Source organism: Ornithorhynchus anatinus, chromosome 12, assembly GCF_004115215.2.
Source record: "Ornithorhynchus anatinus isolate Pmale09 chromosome 12, mOrnAna1.pri.v4, whole genome shotgun sequence".
Taxonomy (NCBI): Eukaryota; Metazoa; Chordata; class Mammalia; order Monotremata; family Ornithorhynchidae; genus Ornithorhynchus; species Ornithorhynchus anatinus.
Genome location: NC_041739.1, coordinates 57,678,745 through 57,698,854, shown reverse-complemented (window position 1 = coordinate 57,698,854; position 20,110 = coordinate 57,678,745). Strand labels below are relative to the sequence as shown.

At 51.9% G+C, this 20,110-nt stretch overlaps 1 protein-coding gene across 1 annotated transcript in view; it reads right to left on the bottom strand.

The window, feature by feature from the left end:
• Window positions 1-18,541, bottom strand: part of DLC1 (DLC1 Rho GTPase activating protein) — a 139,867-nt gene extending 121,326 nt beyond the window's left edge. Inside the window, exon 1 of the mRNA XM_029076548.2 lies at window positions 18,154-18,541. The gene's annotated coding sequence lies outside the window, so the exon portion shown is untranslated. The remainder of the gene's footprint in view (window positions 1-18,153) is intronic.
• Window positions 18,542-20,110: the final 1,569 nt, after the last annotated feature.

The following is a 20,110-nucleotide window of genomic DNA, read 5'->3' as shown; positions in this document are numbered from 1 at the left end:
AGGGACAACAGGTATGCCATCCCCATTTTACGGCTGAGGGAACCGAGGCACAGACAGGTGAAGTGATTCGCCCAAGGTCACGCAGCAGATGAGTGGCAGAGATGGGATCAGAAGCCAGGTCCTCTGACTCCCAGGCCCGTGTTCTTTCCGCTAGGCCACACCGCTTCTGGAAACTGACTGGAAGCACATTTAAACAGCCCCATAAAATACCGGCTCTCTCTCCCGGTAGTCTCTAAAAAGAAGGAAACGGAGGGGAAAAATGAACAACTGGAGAAATAAACTAATTCTGCACAATGGATTTTAACGGGTCCTTTTCGAGTACCCCACGGTCTCGGATGTAAATGCAAGAACTAGAGGTCACGCTGCTGAAAGTGCTGAGCTGGCAATATTGTCCGTAGGTTTAACTGAATGCCTCGCTTGTGCTGGGCTTCTCCAATAGACAAACCTCGCCTTTTATGCCCCTGGAACTACCAGAAAAAAAATAACTTTGCAAGTAGCAATTTGGGCACTGGAAAGCTCAAAAGCTATTTCTTCCAAATTCTCTAAAATGGCCTTCTTTCCAAGTAGAATACGTTTTTTTAATGGTGTTTGTTAAGTGTGGTGTGGGCAGGGATTGTCTCTCTTTTTTGCTGAATTGTACTTCCAAGCGCTTAGTACTTGCTCTGCACATAGTAAGCGCTCAATAAATATGATTGACTGAGTGAATATGTGCCAGGCACTGTACTAAGCACCGGAGTCGATACAAGCTAATCAGGTTGGGCACAGTCCCTGTCCCCTATGGGGCTCGCAGTTCTTAATTCCCATTTTACAGATGAAGGAACCGAGGCCCAGGGAAGTGAAGGGATTTACCCAAGGCCACGCAGCAGACAGAGGGTGGAGTCGGGTTTAGAACCCAGGTCCTTCTGACTCCTAGACCTGTGCCCCGCCCACTGGGCCGCAGTGCTTCTCTAAGACAGTCTGAGTGGAAGCCTCCCTTCAACCATTAAGTAAGAATTGCCTTAATTTCCACGGTTCTGGATCGACCTGGCCGGGCTTCAAAACCACTGATGGATTCGGATGCTGAAATAACTCAAAATCCTTTTCAGGGAGCCCTTGGGTTTTAATCGTTCAATCCAGGGAAATAGAGAGCACTGGGGACTTGTGTTTAAGGCATTTTCCCGGATCTCTTTGGTGGGCTTAATTTCCTGAAGAATCCTGTCAACATCTGCCCGTGTCCCAATCTTAACAGAACAATGGCTTGGATGGCTCTGAGAAGTTACAGTATAAACAGAAGGAGGAGTCTGTAAAGTGGAGGAGTTCTCATCCTTTCCCCTCGATGCCTTAGGACTGATGCCTTGCAGGGAAGGAGGTGGGGAGAGAGAAGAGAAGGAGAGGGAGAAAGGAGGAAAGAAAAAAAAGAGGTAGAGAGGAGGTGAGAGAGAGGGAAAGTCCACAAAGCCGAGGATTCCTCATTCGCTCCGCTCAACGCATCAGGACTAGTACCTTGCAGGGAAGGAGATGCGGAGAGAGAGAAGAGAAGGAGAGAGAATAGGAGAGGGAGAGGGGAAGAAAGAAAACAGAGGAGGGGAGAGGGAAGGGGGAGAGGGAGAGTCTAGTATGCAGAGGAGTTCTCACCCACTCCCCTCAGTGCCTTAGGACTAGGGAAAGCCTCGGGGAGAGAGAAGAGGAAAGGAAGAGAGGTGGAAAGACAGAGAAGAGAGGAGGTGAGAGGAGAAAGGGAAGAGAGAGGAAAGCTGCCACGCTCTCTGCCCTAGATTGGGGTGGGGCTCAGGCAAACAAGAAACCCCCCCCCCCCGCAAGATAAGGTTAGAAAGATAACACATTCCAGACATATTCATCCCTTTTTTTTTTCTTTGCATGAAAGGATCCAAAGCATTAGATAAAGAAAACAGATTGCCCTGATGCCCAGCATCATACACCAGGCCTTGCCCCCAGGGGTGGGTGTGGGAAGGGGGAGGGGGTGGCTTTTTCCCGGGGCCCCCACCGTGAGCAGGGCCAGGCTGACAGGAGAGTACGGTGGAGAGGAGGGGCGAGCACCGGTGATCTGCTGAGGGAGCCCAGGCCTCTTCCGCTGCCTCCCCACAAGGGAACTGTCAGCACCTGGTGTGTTTCTGCTTGGGGATTTCAGCAGCGAAGAGGATTAAGGCCAGGGAGCTGGGGGTCATTTCGGTCCACCGAGTCGGGCCGGGTGGCCCATCGGGCCGACAACGGTTCCCACGTGACGGTCTAAAGGAGCGGGCCATCCGAGAGGGCTTGAGCCTGGGCTCTCTCCCCTGGAGAACTCACCGGCTCTCATGGCTTCGACTACCACCTCCATGCGGATGATGCCCAAATCGCCATCTCCAGCCCTGCCTTCTCTCCTTCTCTGCAGCCTCACATTTCCTGCCGCCTGCAAGATATTGGATGTCCCGGCTCTGCCACCTGTCAGCTGTGTGACTGTGGGCAAGTCGCTTCACTTCTCTGTGCCTCAGTTCCCTCATCTGTAAAATGGGGATGAAGACTGTGAGCCTCACGTGGGACAACCTGATTACCTTACCCTGTATCTACCCCAGCGCTTAGAACAGTGCTCTGCACATAGTAAGCGCTTAACAAATGCCAACATTATTATTATTACGTCCTCCCGTCACCTCACGCTAAACATGTCTAAACCCTGTCCTACCCAAACCCTGTCCTTCCCCTGACTTTCCCATCACGGTAGACGGCATCACCATCCTTCCTGCATCGCAAGCCCGTAACCTTGGCGTTCTCCTTGACTCCTCTCTCTCCTTCAACTCACATATTCAATCCATCACTAAATTCTGTCGGTTCCACCTTCATGCCACCGTTAAAATTTGCCCTTTCCCATTCATCCAAACTGCTGCCATGTTAATGGAATCACTTATCCTATCCCCCCCTTGATTACTGCATCAGCCTCCTTTCTGACCTCCCAACCTCTGGTCTCTCCCCACTGCAGTCCATACCTCGCTCCGATCATTTTTCTGCAGAAACGCTCAGGACATGTTTCCCCACTCCTCAAGGACCTCCAGTGGTGGCCCATCCACCTCTGCATCAAACAAAAACTCCTCATTGTCTCTAAAGCAGTCAGTCCCCTTGCCCCCTCCCATCTTACCTCACTGCTCTCCGACTACAACCCAGCCCGCACACTTCACTCCTCTAATGCCAACCTTCGCACCGTCCCTCCATCTCATCTGTCTTGCTACTGATCCCTCTCTCAAGTCCTGCCCCCGGCCTGGAACACCCTCCTTCTCAAATCCACAATTATTCTCCCCACTTTAAAGTCTTACTGAAGGCCCACCTCCTCCAAGAAGCCTTCCATGATTAAGCCCTCCTCTCCTCTCTTCCCACTCCCTTCTGCGTTGCCCTGACTTGCTCCCTTTATTCATTTCCCCTCCCAGCCCCACAGCACTATGGACATATCTGACATTTATTTAATTTACAATAACATATGCCTCCCCTCTAGACCGTAAACTCTTTGTGGACAGGGAATGTGTCTGTTTTTCTATTGTACTCTCCCGAGTGCTTTGCACAGTGCTCTGTGTGCAGTAAGCACTCAATAAATACGATTAAATGAATGGTTTATTTATTTACATTAACGTCCGTCTCCCCCTCTAGACTTTGTAAGCTCGTTGTGGTCAGGGAATGTGCCCGTTTTTTGTTTTTTTCTATAGTATTCTCTCAAGCGGTTAGTACAGTGCTCTGCCCACAGTAAGTGCTCAATAAATACCATCGACTGACTGAATGACCAGACACACGATCCCTGTGCTCACGTGATCCCTGTGCTCAAGGCGCTTACGTTTTATCTCCTTCTCGTTCCCGACCGGAGACGTCAGCCTTTAAAAGACCAAACCAAGGATAGAACTGCACGGCTCCCTAGTGAACTGACAAGCTCGATTAAAATAAACGCATAGCCTTGGTGTCGCCGAGGGTCAGAGACGACATAGACAAGACAGCGCATACAGCAAGCGCTCAGTAAGTACGGACGTCTGGCTGACCGAAGAGCAGTGGGGAAGACGGGCCAGAGATCATCTGCCCACGGGAGGAGGAGGAGATTCGCAGATGAGGCAGTGCTCCGTAATAAGGTCTGGGAGATATCTGTGAGATGGACTGATACTTGCCTCCCGGAGTCATGATAGCTTCAGGGCTATAGTGGCAGCTGGAGGGATGGAGTGGGAGGGAGATTAGAGATTAATCAGGGAAGGCCTCTTGGAGGAGATGCGATTTTACAACTCAGGGGTACAGAGGCCTGTCCGTGGAAGAGGAGGATCGTTCCCTCTTTGAGCAACTTCTTGAGAAGCAAAATGTTGTAGCGGATAGAGCCCGGGCCTGGGGGTCAGGAGGTCATGGCTTTTAATACCAGCTCTGCCGCTCGTCTGCTCCGTGACCTTGGGCAAGTCACTTCATTTCTCTGGGCCTCGGTTCCCTCTTCTGTAAAACGGGGATTGAGACTGTGAGCCCCGAGTGGGACAGGGCCTGTGTCCGACTCGATCTGCTTGTATCCACCCCAGTGCTTAGTAAAGTCCCTGACACGTAATGAGGGCTTAATGAATATCACAATTTTCATTCTTGTAGCCACCGGCTCTGGGGCGTAGGAAAGGGCTCGTGGACCTGGTCCCCTGGGCGAGCTGGAGAACGACACACTCTCCCAAGTGCTTAGTATAGTGCTCTGCATGGAGTAAGTGCTCAATAAATATCATTAATGATGATAATCTTTGACTGATGATGCCAGGTGCGTACTGGGTATGCTCACCGCAAGCGACGCCCCATCTGGGGCTCCAAGGAGCTTCCAGTATCCTCTAACCAACAGACGATCGCTCTCTCAGCCTTCAAACCCTCTTTGAAGGCACACCTCCTCCAAGAGGCCTTCCACGACTAGGCTCTCACTTCCTCATCTCCCACTCCCTTCTGTGTCACCGTTGCTCCCTTTATTCACCCCTCTTTCAACCCCACAGTCCTTATGTATTAAATGTATTAATTGCTTATTAATGTCTGTCCACCTGTCTAGACTGTCAGCTCATTGTGGGCGGGAAACTTGTCTGCCAACTCTGTTGTACTCTCCCAAACGTTCAGTACAGTGCTCTGCACACAGTAAGCGCTCGATAAATACCACTGATCGATTGGTCGATAGGCTGATTTCAATGGAAATGGAAGAAAGGGACCATCTCCCCTCCCTTCGAGGTCCTGGCAGTCTGTTGGGCCGAAGGTTTCTCTGACGCTTGAAGACAAGGCAGTGTATCAGGGTCAGTCAACCGTATTTATCTAAAGTTTACTGCGTGCAGAGCACTGTACTAAGCCCTGGGGAGAGTGCACTACAACAATATGAGACACCTTCCCTGCCCACAACAAGCTTGCAGTCTAGAAGGACGAGGAAGCCTAAGAGAAGACCGGAGAAGTTCCTGGCTTCGCAGGATGCCCCGCGGGCCGGTCAGACTGCTTGGTGGCCCTCGTCGGACAGGGCGGATCCCTACTCAAATGACCGGCATGTGGGCCCACGCTAGCCGTGACCATTTAACATGTAATAATAATAGTAATAACTGTGGTATTTGTTCAGCGCTTACTGCGTCTCAGGCGCTAAGAGCTAATAATATTAACTAGGGGATTTATTAAGTGCTTACTATGTGCCAAGCATTGTTTTAAGAGCTGCGGTAGATACGAGAGTCCCTGTCCCACGTGGGGCTCACAGTCTTAATCCCCATTGAACAGATGGGGTCACTGAGGCACAGAGAAGTCAAGTGATTTGCACGAGTTCATCGGCAGACGAGTGGCGGAGCCAGGATTGGAACCCAGGTCCTTCTGACTCCCAGGCTGCGCGCTACCCACTAAGCATTGCTACGTCTCTGAGCTGGCGTAGACGATCAGGGTGGAAACAGTCCCTGTCCCACAGTCTTCATCCCCATTTTCCGGATGAGGGAACTGAAGCCCAGAGAAAATGAAGCGACCTGCCCAAGGTCACGCTGCAGATACGTGGCGGAGACGGGATTAAAACTCAGGTCCTTCTCTACGCTAGGCCCATGCTCTATCCACTAGGCCACAGTGCATCAGCAAATGGCCGATACGCACAGTTCCCTCATTTCTAATTCTTCTTTTGCTTCCTTCGGAATGAGCTCAACTTTTGAGCATCCGCTCTGGACGTAGGAGTTGGAAAAGTTTAGGTCATACTGGAGCTGTTCATTTTACAACAGGAATTTCCACAGGGAATTTTCTGTATTTATTTTGGTTTGTTTTCTTTTTTTAAAAAAAGACAAAAACAAAAACAACGCAAGAGCCCAGGTTATTTTCTATCCCCAGATCACCAAGTGACCCGAACAAATTTCTCCCAGCGGTTCTCCGGTGGCCGTCTCTGGGGCCGGTGGGAGACGTTTCTGGAGATGCCCGGGGCGGGGGGGAGGATCTCCACTGAACCCCCTCCTTAAGGCCCCACTTCTTCCCAGCAACCACCCGGCCGTGCCCGAGCACCTCTGCTCAATGACAATTTCACTGTTCCATGTTTTTCCCCTTTTAATAAAAAGGAATAATAATTGGGGTCTTTGTTCCACGCTTACTCTGTGGCACACACTGTACTAAGTGCTGGGGTAGATAAAGATAAGCATAACAGGCACAGTCTCTGTCCCACGCGGGGCTCCTGGTCCGAGATGGAGGGAGAACAGGAACTGTGAGCTGGTTGCCCTGCTGGATACCCACTCTCACGGTCAAGGATGAACCATCTGAGCCCCTTAACTCCCCCCCAGTGAACCAGCACCGGCCATCTGATACCCCTGACTTTCCCCCACTGACCCAGCCCGGCCCATCCGATCTCCTCCCTCCATCCTCGACCTTCCCCCAGTGACCCAGCACAGAACATCCAACATGTCCAAATCTTTCCTCTCCATCCCTGACTCTCCCCCAGTGACCCAGCACGGACCCTCGAACACTCCCGACTCTCCCCTCTCCATCCCTGACTCTCCCCTAGTGACTTTCCCTCCAGTGAGGGCCACAAGTCTATGAATTTGTCCAACTGCCCCTGGAAGCGGCTGATATTTTTGGCCGGCACCGCTTCCTGTGGGAACGCATTCCAAACGCTTATCGCCCGCTGGGCCTCAGGCCTCCCAGATACCATTTTGGGCTCTGAGATGAAGGAGTCAGCCCTACTTCCCAGAGTGTCTCCCTCCACCCTAGCAGTTGTCCCCGTCACCCAGCCCTGCTCAGCGATGGGGGGGCCAGAGTCTACCCCGATCCCCACCCACTGCAACAAGCCCAGCGGCCAGCCCGAGGGGAAGCGGGATTGTGGCCAGTGGCCTTCTGGAGGGTGTGGAGCGGACCAGGTCTGGAGGTCAGTACCAAATGGCCAGTGCCCCCCACGTCAACCCAGCGAGCTTGATCCTACCGGGCAGAGATTGAAGACAGAAAGGGCCCCTCTGATCCAATATTCTCCTTTCAGCGTTCAGTTGGGCGAGGACAGAACAAGGCGGTAAAAACTGTGGCACGTGTTCGGCGCTCACTACGTGCCAGGCGATGTATTAAGCGCTGGCGTAGGTACACGTTTATTCGGTTGGACACAGTCCCTGTCCCACTTGGGGCGCACGGTCTCAATCCCCATTTTCCAGATGAGCGAACTGAGGCCCAGAGAAATGAAGCGACTTGCCCACGGTCACTCAGCAGACAAGAGGTGGAGCGGGATTAGGACCCATGACCTTTTGACTTCCAGGCCTGCGTTCTATCCACTACGCCTTGCAGGGTGGAGTGGGAACTGTTTGGTGTAGTAAAACTTAGTTGTCAGGGTCTGGCTCCATGATTGCACGGATTTATATGGCCTTATATTGCACCCATTAAGTACTGGGTACCGACTACCCTGCACCCAGTAAGTGCTCAACAGATATGATCGATCGATCGACTGATTGGTAGATCCAAGATCATCAGGTCACACACAGTCCCCGGCCCGCCCGGGGGTCAGAATCTAAGGGGTAGGAAGGGCAGTTATCTTACACCTCCACTCTACAGACGAGGAGACCGAGGCCCACGGAGCTTTAGTGACTTGTCCAAGGTCACGCGGCAGATCGCTGGCAGATCAGGGCTTAGAACCTGGATCCTTTGACTTCCAGACCCACTGGAGCCAGCAGGAAACAAATGTGGCTGCTTTTCTTCCCTTTTTAGTCTTTTTTATTTATCGCGGTATTTGTTAAGTGTTTACTATGCGTCAAGCACTGTAGAAAGTGCTGGGGTAGATACAAGTTAATCAGGTGGGACACACGGGGCTCACAGTCTAAAGAGGAGGGGGAACAGGCACTGAATCCCGATTTTACCGTTGAGGAAACTGAGGCGCAGAGAGGTTCAGTGACTTACCCGAGGCCACAGAGCGGACAGGGGCAGAACTGGGATTAGAATCCAGGTCCTCTGACTCCCAGGCCTGTGCTCTTTCCCCTAGCCCACGTTGATTCCCTTATCAATTCTGCACCTGGGTCTCTGACCTTGAGCATATCGCTTAACTGTCCCATGCCTCAGTTTCCCCATCTGTAAAACAGATTCAATACCTGTACTCCCTCCCACTTAAGACTGCCAGCCCCGGGTGGGACAGGAACCGCGTCTGAGCTGATTCTCCTGCATCTTCTCCGGTGCACAGCACGTATTGAGCTCTTAACAAACACTCCAAATAATTATCTTAGCCAGTCGGTTCCTGCTAAACAAAATGTAATTAGTGCTAATTAACCCCAGATCCATAGTGTCTAATGAGACCGGGGACAGAAACACAATTAGAATCCGACGGCGTATGTCAGAAGAAAGCCTCAGCAACCTCCCTCAGGGCTTCATAAAGATTTCTGTTTTCTGGGGAAGCAATTTCATTAACCCACCGTGAGGCATTATGTCCCCCGGTCTTGGTTCTCGACAGAAGTCGGCATATGCCCATTATGGTTTATTAGCTGCCGGGAAAATGTATATGGCCGTTAGGGTTCCCTTCTGGCGAGATTGCTTACGGAAGCTGAAAATATTAGACGCGAAGGAGCACAGAGGCAATTAGACTGTCTGGCAGGAACGTGTCTGCCAACTTTGCTATATTATACTCTCCCAAGTGCTCAGTACAGTGCCCTGCACACAGCAAACGCGCAATAAATACCACCCACTGATAGGTAGTTGTAGCAGAGAAGCAGCATGGCTCAGTGGATAGAGCCCGGGCCACAGAAGGTCATGGGTTCTAATCCCCGTTCTGCCACTTGTCTGCTGTGTGACATTGGGCAAGTCAAGTCTCTGGACCGTTCTCTCCTTTGTAAAACGGGGTTTGGGATCGTGAGCCCCACGTGGGACGGGGACTGTGTCCAACCTGATTTACTTGTATCCCCCCCCCCAGCGCTTAGTACAGTGCCTGGCACATAATAAGCGCTTAACAGATGCCATTACTATTATTATTAGTAATAGCGTGTGTGTGACGCTGGACAGCAAGTGCCACAGCAGGAGGTTTCCTCAGCGAGGGGGTTGACAAGACCCGGATTTAGGAGAATCTGGTTAGGCAGCCATGTATTTGTTATTTCCAGCTCATTTTTGAGTATTTGGTTCATTCATCGCTTCCCTACTTTTGCATTCTAATCCTGGCTCTGCTACTTGTCTGCTGTGTGACCTTGGGCAAGTCACTTAACTTCTCTGTGCCTCAGTGACCTCATCTGTAAAATGTGAGCCCTCCGTGTGACAACCTGACTACCCTGTATCTACCCCAGCGCTTAGAACAGTGCTCGGCACATAGTAAGTGCCTAACGAATACCATCATTATTATTCCCAGGTGATACGTTTTTCCTTCCGCTTCCACAGACTATATACTATTTGTGTTTGCCCGTCTCCTCCCATTAGTCATTCAGTCAGTCCTATTTAGTGAGCGCTTACTGTGTGCAGAGCACTGTTTTAAGAGCTTGGGAGATTTAACAATAAACAGAGACATTCCCTGCCCACAATGAGCCTAATGTCTAGAGGGAGACATTAATGTAAATTACAGATATGTACATTATTCATTCATTCATTCATTCAATAATATTTATTGAGCGCTATGTGCAGAGCACTGTACTAAGCGCTTGGAATGTACAAATCGGTAACAGATAGAGACATCAGACCATGAGCTACATGAAGGCAGTTCACCCAAGCATCTAGTACAGTCCCTGCCCTGGATATATGTGCCGGTGTGGCTTAGTGGATAGAGCACGGGCCTGGGAGTCAGAAGGACCTGGGTTCTAATCCCAGCTCTGCCACATGTCTGCTGGGTGGCCTTGGGCAATTCCTTTCTCTGGGCCTCGGTTACCTCATCTGTAAAAATGGGGATAAAAGTGTGATTCCCTTGTGGGACAGGGACTGTGTCCAACCCGATTAACTTGTATCTACCCCAGAGCTTAGAACAATGCTTGGCACATAGTAAGGGCTAAACAAGTACCATAAGAATGATGATGATTATTATTATTGAGAAGCTCCTCCACTTGTCTGTTGTGACCTTGGGCAAGGCACTTCACTTCTCTGCACCCGAGTGACCTCATCTGTAAAATGGGGATCGAGACTGTGAGCCCTACACGGGATAGGGACTGCCTCCAACCCCATTTGCTGGTATCCACCCCACTGCTTAGTACAGTGCCCGAAACAGAGTGAGCATTTAACAAGAACCATAATTATTATTATTATTAGCAACCTCTGAAGAATTTCAGCACCATCTTCTTGAACCCATCTTCTCCCTTGCCCAAAGCCAATTCCCGAGCGAGGCTATCTCTTCTCCCCCCTCCCCCGTTGCTCCCACCCACCACAATTTGGGAAATTTCACAATTCCTGTACGTGGCCAATGACTCCTTTGGCCTCTCTCCCCCCTGGCCTTTATCTCTGCCCTGTTTTCCCTACTTCCTCTCTTTCCCTCCACCTGGCTTTCAGTGAGTTCTGCTCATCTTTGGAATTCCTCTGCTCCACCCTCTAAAGGACATTCCCAACCCTCCTCCCCGTGGTTTAATGGCTAGAACGTGGGCCTGGCAGTTAGAGGGACCTGGGTTCTAATCCTAGCTCTGCCCCTCGGCTGCTGTCTGACCTCGGGCAGGTCACTTCTCTGGGCCTCAGTTCCCTCATCTGGAAAATGGGGATTGCGACAGCGAGCCCCACGTGGGACAGGGACTACGTCCAACCCGGTTTGCTTGTATCTACTCCAACGCTTAGTAGAGTATAGTAAGTTACTTAGCATAGCAAGTGCTAAACAAAGGCCGTTTATTATTATGATTATTATTATTATCCCACCCCTCGGGGCCCAAGCTCCAGTGTTTTCTCTTCAGAATCTCCCACTCCCACTCCTCTCCTCCGAACCCCTGCCTCACTTTCCCATCCTCTCTGTGGGGACCCTTTCGTCTTATCCCGCCCGGTCCAATAGCCTCGTACAGGCCCAGATTGCTCTTTCCACCCACTTTTTCATCTCCTGGAAGGAAACGTGTCTCGGTGAATCGTTCCGTTCTCCCATACGCTCACACTCTGCTTTCCCAGCCAAATAGCAACACTATCTCACTTCTGATAAGTCTCTATTACACAACCGTCCGGACTCTTCTTGCTGCCAACCCTCTGTCTTTAACCCCTGATTCCTCTTGACTCCTGATGATCACGTTCATTTCTTTCAAGAGAAGGCAGACACAATCACTGCTCCCAGCCACCCGCCACAGTCGGTCTGTCCTCTGTTCTCCAAACCATAATTTCCTTCCCATCCACTGCTCGCTCTCAATTTCTGCCCTGCTATTACTGGAAAGGGCCCAGGAGTCAGGGGATGCTCTAGGTCTAGCCCTGGCCCGCTGTGTGGCTTCAGACAAGTCGCCTAACCCCTCTGGGCTTCAGTTTCTTGCTCTGAAAAATAGGGATAATAACAGTAAATAATACTAACGATGGTACCTGTTAAGCGCTTACTATGTGCCAAGCACTGTTCTAAGCGCTGGGGTACTTACAAGGTAATCAGGTTGTCCCACGTGGGGATCACAGGCTTCATCCCCATTTTACAGATGAGGTAAGTGAGGCACAGAGAAGTTGAGTGGCTTGCCCCAAATCACCCAGCGGACAAGTGGCAGAGCAGGGATTAGAACCCATGACCTCTGACTCCCAAGCCCGGGCTCTTTCCATTAAGCTTCTCTGATTTGGGAGTCAGTGGGACAGGGAATGCCAAAAACCTGATGATCTTGGATCAATCTCAGCATTTATGAACTCAATATACATGGGAGTATTTAGTAAGTGCTTATTACGCACCAAGTATTGTGATAAATGCTGGGCTAGGGTCAAGATAATCAGATCGGACCCAATCCCCGTTCTACACAATCTAAGAGGGAGGGAGAACGGGCATTTTCTCCCCATTTTCCAGAGGAGGAAAATGAGGCACAGAGAGGTTAAGTAACCTGCCCGTGGTCACACCACAGTCCCATGTTTTCAATGATACGGCATTATGACCCTGTAATAATGCCCGTTTATTAATCAACATGGGCATTTGTTACGCGCTTACTGCGTGCAGAGCACTGTTCTAAGCGCTGGGGTAGATACAGGGCAACGAGGTCGTCCCACGTGAGGCTCACAGTTAATCCCCATTTTACAGATGAGGTAGCTGAGGCACAGAGAAATCAAGTGACTTGCCCACAGTCACACAGCTGACAAGTGGCAGGGGCCGGGAGTCGAACCCATGACCTCTGACTCCGAAGCGTGGGCTCTTTCCACTGAGTCATGCTATTTATCCCCGCTCCTGGTTCGATATTCTCTCCGCTTTCCCTTCAATCTTCCTTCCGGCTTTGCCTTCACGCTCAAAGCACCCTGGGCCTCTACTTCCACAGCTCGTCCTCCTTCTGTCCTCTACCTCCCTCCGAGCACTCTCTCCCCCACGCCGGTTCCCTGTCGGGATTCTCGCTCCCTCAAAATCCTCCGCCTCTCTGTGGACGGCACACGTTTCATCCGCTCCCTTCCCACTTCCCCGTTGCCTTAGCGGTCGGTCCGGTGCTTTCCACGTTGTAAGTGCTCAATAAATACGATTAGTAAAGATAACAGCGGTTAAAAGGCCCATCCCTTCCCAGCTCGCTCCTTCCCGACGCAGGGGCAACTTCCACCGGGGATCCAGCCGAGACCAATCAGAGAGGCCTAGTGGAAAGTGCACGGGCCGCGGAGTCAGAGGACTTGGGTTCTACTCCTGGCTCCCCGATTTGTCTGCTGGGCGACCTTGGGCAAGTCGCTTGGTTTCTCTGCGCCTCACGATGATGATAATGGCAAGGGTTAAGCGCTTAGTCTGTGCCAGGCATTGTACTTAGCACCGGGGCAGATTGGGTTGGATGCAGTCCTTGTCCCTCATGGGGCTCACAGCCTTAATCCCCATTTTACAGCCGAGGTAAATGAGGCCCAGAGAGGTGAACTAACTTGCCCAAGGTCACCCGGCAGACAAGTGGCGGAGCTGGGATTAGAACCCAGGTCCTTCTGACTCCCAGGCCCGTGCTCTATCCCCTAGGCCGTTCCGCTTCTCTACATAGCTGTAATTTATTTATTTCTATGAACGTCTAGACTGTGAGATCGATGCAGGCAGGGCATGTGTCTGCTATATTGTTGTACTGTACTCTCAGAATCGCTTAGTACAGTGTCCTGCTCAAAGTAAGCGCTCAATAATAATGTTGGTATTTGTTAAGCGCTTACTATGTGCAGAGCACTGTTCTAAGCGCTGGGGTAGATAACAGGGTAGTCAGATTGTCCCACGTGAGGCTCACAGTTAATCCCCATTTTACAGATGAGGGAACTGAGGCACAGAGAAGTGAAGTGACTCGCCCACGGTCACACAGCTGCCGAGTGGCAGAGCTGGGATTCAAACCCATGACCTCTGACTCCCAAGCCCTGGCTCTTTCCACCGAGCCGTGCTCCTTCTCTATTCTCAAGAGAATAGAGCAGATTCTAGATAGATTCTAGATAGAGAAGACAGAGAAGAGAATATTCTCAATAAATACGATTGACCTACTGAATATATTTTTAGAAAAATGATCCGAGCAGCAGAGTAATTATGGACTGGAGTGGGGAGAGACGGGAGGCAGGGAGGTCGGCGAGGAGGCTGATGCGGTAGTCGAGGCGGGATGCGATAAATGCTGGGACCAACGTGCGAATGGTTTAGATGGAGAGGAAAGGGCGGATTTTGGTGACGTCGTGGAGATTGAACCGACGGGATCTGGTGACGGACGGAACCCTGTGCGCGTGAATATGAACCGCTGGAAGGGGGGAGTCAAGCAACGCTTTCAAAACAACGTTCAGAGTCAAGAGCGACAGCAGCCCCGGAGCCAACGGCACATTCTACATCGCAAGGACTCAACCGTGAGTTCCCACCCCTCGGGTGAGAGCGAGAGGAACCGCGTGGAAGCAGTGTGCTGGAGTGGACAGAGCCCCAGGCCTGCGAGGTTGTGGGTTCTAATCCCGGCTCCACCACGTGTCTGCCGAGTGACCTTGGATAAGTCGCTTCGATCCTCTGGACCTCAGTTCCCTCAACTGTAAAATGAGGATCGAGATTGTGAGCCCCATGTGGGGCGGGGACTGTGTCCAAACTGATTAGCCTGTATCTACCCCAGCCCTTAGAGCAGCGCTTGGCGCAGAGTAAGTGCTCAACAAGTACCGTGGTTATTATTAGGCCACAGGATGAAGGTTTCTGGGGAGGCTCCGGGTGGGAACGGCTTCTTGGCGGTGAGACGGTGAAACGGTTGTCGGAGGGAGACGATGGAATTGCTCCTCTTAAAGGCCTTTAAAACTCGGAGGGATTTTCACCCATCTGGGACCTCTTACGAGGGAGCCGCCCTCCAGAGCGCGTTCTTCCAGGAAGCTTGGAGGGGATCTATTCGCCCACCGCCGGGAATTTCAGGCCGAGGCGGAAGGCGACGGCGTCGGAAGTAAACAGGACAACCGCGGAGCGTGTCTCTGTTTGCAAACAGTTTCGGAGATGAAAGGCGTATTCAAGGAAATTCTAATATGGGCCTTGGAGGGTCGCCATTTTATTAAGCAGCCTATCGGTCGCCCCAGTCCAAAATGTTTGTGGAAAACAAGGAATGAACAGCAAATAATACTGCCGGAAATAATATCCCACAAATGTAAAGCTGTTTTTGGTATCTACCCCAGTGCTTGGCACGTACTGAATAACCAGGCAATGGTAGTTATTTATAGAAATAATGATAATAATAGCCATAATTATGGTACTTGTTAAGTGCTTACTGTGTGCCAAGCACTGCTCTAAGCTCTGGGGCAGAGGCGAGTTCATTAGGTTGGACACAGTCCCTGTCCCACATGGGGCTCACACTCTTAATTCCTATTTTATAAATGAGGTAACTGAAGCACAAAGGAGTAAAGTGACTTGTCCAAAGTCACACAGCAGACAAGTGGCAGAGCCGGAGTTAGAACCCAGGTCTTTCTGACGCCCAGGCTCGGGCTCTATTCAGTAAGCCACACTGCTGTATTGAGTGCTTACCGTGTGCAGGGCATTGTACTGAGCACTTGGGAGAGTACAGGACAACAAAATTAGCAGACCCGCTCCATTATTATGCTAAAATATAATCATGATTACGATTTTTATTATAAAGAGGACATTTAGTGTGGGGGGAGGGGTGTTCCCTTAGGCCATCCGCCATCAATACCTTTTGATCGCCACTATACTGGGGTTTCCCAAAGGCTTAACGCAGTCGTCTGCACACACTAGGTATTTAATAAATGCCATTAATTTATCGCTGGACTGCACCTTTCCTGCCATGGAGTCACACCTAATAACGTCCCACGTCCTCTAGGCTGGAAGCTCTTTAGGGACAGTGAACGTGTCTGCTAATTCTGTTGCCATGGACTCTTCCCAGAGCTTAGAACAGTGCTCTGCACACAGGAAGTACTCAATAAGTACTCCAAGGAGGAGTCCCACGTTAGAAAGGAAAGTCGCCGGACCGCGAGATGACTTCACGACGTTGGCAGAGACGCACGCGGCCACGCTAGGGATGGGTTTCCAAGTCTCGCAGCGCAAAAGGCAGGTCTGCCCTCAATCAAAGGTACTTACTGAGCGCTTACTATGTGCAGAGCACTCTACTAAATGCTTGGGAGAGTACAATGTAAAGCAGCATGCCTAGTGGATAGAGCATGGGCCTGGGAGTCAGAAGGTGAAGGGTTCTAATTCCGGCTTCACCCTCTGTCTGCCGTGTGACCTCGGGCAAGTCACTTCACTTCTCTGGGCCTCAGTTCCCTCATCTGTAAAACGGGGATTAAGAACGTCAGCCCTTTGTGGGACAGGGACTGTGTCCAACCAGAATACTTTGTATCTGCCCCAGCACTTAGCTATGGTAGGTGCTTAATAAATACCATAATTGTTATTATTATTATTTTTAATACTACAGAGTTGGCAGACACATTCCCTGTCCACTGTGAGTTTATAGCCGAGAGGATCTTACAGGCTCCCTCCCTCAGGCTATGAGTCCCACGGGGGTTGGTGGGGGGAAGACAAGGACTGTGTCCGACTCCCTAGAATCTACCGCAGCTCTCACCACGGCGCTTGGCACGTAGTAGGTGCTCAGTCCCTACCACACTGTTATTATCATGCTTCTGCTTCCCAGGCCCTGATCCTGCTTTGGCAACCGCCTGGAAAGTCTGTTCAGACTTTCCAAGCCGTGGGACCACCCCCACCCGCCCTCATTTCCCCCCGCTCCCCTCGGCTGAGGTCCGAGATCTCCCTTTCCCGCCCTCTCGGTTCCTCGGACCTCTGCCCCCTCCCTTTCCATAAGGCCGAGGGGGCTGATCCCGGCCGGCCCGCGTGCGGTCTTGAGCCAGAAGGACGCGTCCCGTCTTTCCCGACGCTCTGGAAGGAATGAGTCACGGGCGGTGACCCAATCTCCCCCGAGCGGAACCTCCCCTCGCTGATGCACGGGAGCAGGATGGGGGGATCTCGGGGTCCAGCCGCAAGCGGGGGTGAGGGGGCCGCCACTGGGACGAGGCAGTGGCTAGGGGACGGAGAGTAGGATAAAAATAATGATGGTATCTGTTAAGTTCTTCCTATGTGCCAGGCACCGTACCAAGAGCTGGAGTGGATACAAGCAAATCGGGTTGGACACAATCCCTGTCCCACACGGGGCTCAAAGTCTTAATCCCCATTTTACAGATGAGGGAACAGAGGCCCCGAGAAGTGAAGTGACTTGCCCAAGGTCACATAGCAAATAGTGGTGGAGCTGGAATTAGAACCCATGACCTCCTGACTACCGGGTCCTCGCTCGATCCACTACGCCACGCTGCTTCTCTGGATCAGATGGGGTGCCCTGATCTGCCACGTGTGGAAAGGTAGGCACGGAGGAAAGTTTTCCCGCATGCCATACCCTGGGCTGTGGACTTGGCTGGGCTTAGACCTGAGCTGTCTAAAGCACGGCTCAACCTGATAAATCAATCTTTTAAAATCCCAATCTGGTGGAGACCCTCGCCCTACCCCCGAGTTCTCCGTGGGACCGAAGTTACCTGCAGCCTTGACTCAAATAGTCCCTGCCGTTTGCTTTCATTTTTCTAATTCACGGAGTTGCTCGACTTGTCAACGGCTTCACCCAGCACAAACGCCTCCTCGGACTCTCCTCCTCTGCCGTTCGGATGGACGGGACACATTCGAACTGCTCGGGCAGGGAGGAGCTTCTGTTATTTCACGGTTTAACTGGTGCTTTCGAGAACGCTCCTTTTTACAGCATCCTAGGTCAAAAGATCTTTCTCTGGGAAGACCCTCGGGCGGGCAAAACTCCGCGCCCTCTCAAATGACAGACCCGAAGCCGTGCTTGGCGGCGTTCACCCCTTCGCACGCTTCTCTTCCCCGTTGGCAAAGGAGGTGAGAGTGGACATCAGCCTCACGTCCACGTCCCATTACCTGACACTAAAGAAGCACCGGGATTCGCACGTGGGCGCAAACTAACGCCTCTCCTGATAAATACATGCGAGACCAACAGGGCCCCTCAAGCCCCAGGCTTGTGAAGGAGAAAAATAAAATCTCCCCATAGTTTTGGCTTTAGGATTCGATTTTGCAGCTAAATCGTATTTGGTTCCCCCATTCGCTCTCTGGAGGACGTTTTTACTTCTCCGTTTCCGGGTGAAAGATCTGGAAGGCCCCGCTAAATCGCCGACCGCCACCCCGTCGTCTTTAAAGTACATTTTTCCAGAAGTACGTTTTTCCAGACGCAAAAGCCCGCAGGGCTCTCTTACCGAACCGGCGAGGAGGTGGAAAGGAAAGGCCAGGCTGTCCTAAATCCCCGGGTCGGGTCCGAAATCCATCCCCGTTGGTTTCTCCCACCACGTCCACCCCGGTTCCTCGGCGGGGGAAGATCGCTCCTCTGGTATGAGCCGTCGTTCTAGATGTGCGGTTCGGACCCGGCCCCCTTCCCCCGCCCACCTCGGCCCCCCATCCGCTCCGGGCCGGGCAGCTGGAGACGGCCTTGGGCTCGCCGAGTTCTGTCAACTCTCTCCTAGTGACTTCTGTCTCCTAAATTCAGACTGATGTTTTGTGCAAGGGGGCCTCCGCCGCCAGACCCGCACTGCCTAGAAAGCATTTCCTGCCTTTGAGTAGTATGGATGTGTGAGCGAAGGCTGTACTTTGGGAGCGGGAGGGGTGGGGAGGAGAAGGGAGGGAGAGAGAGAGAGAGAAACAGACCTGGGGGGAGGACAGAGACAGGGAGAGATGAACTGGGAGGGCAGAGAGATAGGAGGAAGGAGGAGCCAGGGAGAGAACCCCAGGGGAGTGGGGGAAGGAGAGAGAAAGACAGGGGGAAAGAGAGAGAAACACAAGGGGAAAGAGAGAAACACAAGAGGAAAGAGAGAAATATGGGGGAGAGAGAGAAACACAGGGTGGAGAGAGAAATACAGGAGGGAAGGAGAAACAGCGGAAAGAGATAAATATGGGGGAAAGAAAGAGACACGGGGGGAAAGAGAAGAAAATGGGGAAGAGAGAAATGCAGGCGGGAAGGAGAGAAAAAGAAAGGGGGAAGGAGTCAGAAATACAGGGGGAAAGAGAGAAATACAGGGGCAAAGTGAGAAAAAGGGGGAAGAGAGAAATGCAGGAGGGAAGGAAAGAGAAACACTGCAGAAGAGAGGAACACGGGGGAAAGAGAGAGGAGGCAGAGAGACAGTGACTCAGAGACAGAAAGGGATTAGGAAAGAGGAGAGTAACTGAGAGGGAGAAAGAGAGAGACAAAGACATGAAGAGAAGAACTGACAGAGAGACAGAGAGACTGCAAAGGAGAAGGGGAAGAGACATCAAGGGGGAGGGAGACAAAGAGACAGAGAGAGAAGGGGAGAGAGACACAGAACCGTAGACAAAGAGACAGAAAAGGAGGAGGGGGGGTGAGAACCTGAGAGCGAAAAAGAGAGAGATGGTGGGAAAAGAGGAGAAAGAGACCAAAGAAGAGGGGCACAAGACTGGATTTTTTGAAGTTTTCCATTTAGCAAAGATACACGTTGGGATCGACCAGTCCGCTTTTGGACATCCGAGGTACTCGTGGAAAAGTAGCTCACGGACCCCGTTAGCGTACGCCACTAGTCCGATCCACACACCCACTTCTCTTTCTGTAGGAAGGCCTTGGGGTCCCAAGCCGAGCCAAAGTGGCTATTTCAAGCCAGTGGTCCAGGCTGCCCCGGGGTGATTTTCTCTTTCACAGTAACCACGCCAGACAGTACCTACCCTATGAGGCTCGGGCGTCCCGCCAAGATCTCCGGAGGCCCGGATCCCCACGGGCGGGCGAGCTGGGGTTCAGGCGGCGAGTCCAGCAAGGATTCTACATCCAGCGAGGGGCCCCCGGAGCCCCCCGGATCCAGCCCCGGAGGAGGGCGAAGACCTACTCCATCTCGTCGATCGCATTAGAGAAAAAGCTTCCGACCTCTTCTCTCTCGCTCGACCGGGGCGGGGGGGCGGGGAGGGCCCGTACCTCAGGCCTTGAACAGTCCGGACCCCTCGACAGCCTCCCGTCTGCCGGTCTGTTCCGCCTTCCCGACCCTCCCTGCCCAGCTTCCTCTCCCCTCCCGCCTCTCTGGGCTGGGGCCTGGGAGAACCATTTGGTTTTGATTAAAACCAGACAGGCAGCGAGGGGTGAGCTGAGGAATAAGCTCATGGAAATTGCTCGCCTGGCTTTAATTAGGGCGTCAATTAATAATCGACGTGAACTATTTA